Source organism: Prunus avium, unplaced genomic scaffold, assembly GCF_965620075.1.
Source record: "Prunus avium unplaced genomic scaffold, drPruAviu1.hap1.1 HAP1_SCAFFOLD_59, whole genome shotgun sequence".
Classification (NCBI taxonomy): domain Eukaryota; kingdom Viridiplantae; phylum Streptophyta; class Magnoliopsida; order Rosales; family Rosaceae; genus Prunus; species Prunus avium.
The window spans coordinates 132,501-135,000 of NW_028276915.1; positions in this window are offsets into that span (position 1 = coordinate 132,501).

Sequence of the window (2,500 nt, forward strand, 5' to 3'; positions counted from 1 at the left end):
CTCGCATGCAAAAGATTGTCGATGCGAAAGATTGTCTATGCCAAACCCGGGAAGCACACCATTCACACACTCCCGACCGGTGTGGTGTGGCGGTGATTGGATAGTTACAGATTGAGCACTTGCCAAGGATCAAAATGTGTCATTTAGAAGAAACATTTTCAAAAAGTTTTTAAAATCTTGTGGGTTTGCAACTCATAAGAGCGTCACTTTCAACGTCCCCGGTATTGGATTGAGTTTCTAAAAACAACCGTGCACACCGAGGTTAAACTTTACCGGCTCCACTCCGACTCGCCGCTCGCCCACAATTTGTTTGCAACGAAACATTTGTTTTTAATTTTGTTGGTTTAAATCTTGTTGGTTTGAAATTGTTTTGAAAAGGTTCTTTAAATCTAGTGGGTTTGCAACTCATAAGAGCATCACTTTCAACGTCCCCGGTATTGGATTGAGTTTCTAAAAACAACCGTGCACACCGAGGTTAAACTTTACCGGCTCCGCTCCGACTCGCCGCTCGCCCACTAGTCCGAAGGCAACAAAACATTTGTTTTTCATTTTGATGAAAATTTCTGTTTTTAAATCTTGTTGGTTTGAAATTTTTTTGAAAAGGTTCTTTAAATCTTGCGGGTTTGCAACTCATAAGAGCGTCACTTTCAACGTCCCCGGCATTGGATTGAGTTTCTAAAAACAACCGTGCACACCGAGGTTAAACTTTACCGGCTCCGCTCCGACTCACCGCTCGCCCACAAATCCGAAGGCAACAAAACATTTGTTTTTAATTTTGATGAATTTTTTTGAAAACATTGGCTTGGCAAGCCCCAATCCGCGACTATCCACCCACCGCCACCCCACACGGGTGGTTGTTGTTGCGAAATGAGGTTGTGGTCGACATGCCCGCGCATTTGAGAAGGAGTTCCTAGCACTCCATGCTCTTCCATGCCAAAAAAAAGCCTAGACAACCCCATTTCGCAACTTTCCACGCCTTTTTTTTTCCCCCTCACCCATGGCGGCGGCGTGGTGGCGGCGGCCGGATTCCGGCCACCACCGCCATGGGTGGCAGCCCCCCGACCCCGACACCAAACCCATAATACCGAGGCAACATATCGAGGCAACATATCGAGGCAACATGACATGGGTGTGGCGTGGGGGAAGGGGGCTGCAGCTAGGAGGGCATGGGCTGCCATGCATATGCAGGCAACACACACCCCCCTATATAGCATTTTATGCATTTAGCCCTTTGACAGGAAGAGACATCACCTATGCGCGAGGAGTCATAATGGGCTCTAAATAATTCAATACAAGGTATTTGGACGTGATTTTTTGCAGGGATACTAAGAAACATGCAATCTCTGATGGGAAAAAGTTTCATAAATATTTGAAGTCGGGAAGTATTTTTTATTATTTTTAGAAGTCGTAAAATTGAAAAAATCATTAAAACAAATCCGGGAGGAATTTTTTAGTTTTGTAACTTGGAGAAGGTACTAAAAATCATAGACTACTTATGGGGAGCTTATTGTGCGAGGAAATTTCAATAAAAATGGGGTTTGACAAGGTTTGAAAAATTCTGTCGACATTTGAAAAAATCTGGAACTAGGCTGCCGGCATGCTGCGCACATGCTGCGCGCATGCTGCGCGCAGGCTGCGCGCAGGCCACGGCAGGACAAGTTTCGCTAGCCTCACTGTCGACCGAATGCGCAAGCTGCGCGCACGCCATGGCAAGACAAATTTCGCTAGCCTCACTGTCGACAGAGTCAGCACGCTGCGCGCACGCCATGGCAGGAGAAGTTTCGCTAGCCTCGCTGTCGACAGAATCAGCACGCTGCGCGCAAGCTGTGCGCGCGCATGGCATGGCAAGTTTCGAAAAATTCTGTCGACAGGCTCCCGAGCGCGCACGCTGCCGACATGTTGTGCGCACGCTGCCGGCATGCTGTGCACACGCTGCGCGCAAGCTGTGCGCGCGCATGGCATGGCAAGTTTCGAAAAATTCTGTCGACAGGCTGCCAAGCGCGCACGCTGCGCACACGCTGCCGGCATGCTGTGCGCACGCTGCCGGCATGCTGTGCACACGCTGCGCGCAAGCTGTGCGCGCGCATGGCATGGCAAGTTTCGAAAAATTCTGTCGACAGGCTCCCAAGCGCGCACGCTGCGCACACGCTGCCGGCATGCTGCGCGCACGCTGCCGGCATGCTGCGCGCAAGCTGTGCGCGCGCATGGCATTGCAAGTTTCGAAAAATTCTGCGGCCAGGCTCCCAAGCGCGCACGCTGCGCACACGCTGCCGGCATGCTGCGCGCACGCTGCCGGCATGCTGTGCGCACGCTGCGCGCGCGCATGGCAGGACAAGTTTCGAAAATTTCTGTCGACAGGCTGAGCAGCGCGCACGCTGCGCACAGGCTGCCGGCATGCTGCGCGCACGCCGCGCGCAAGCTGCGCGCGCGCATGGCAGGACAAGTTTCGAAAATTTCTGTCGACAGGCTCAGCAGCGCGCACGCTGCCGACATTCTGTGC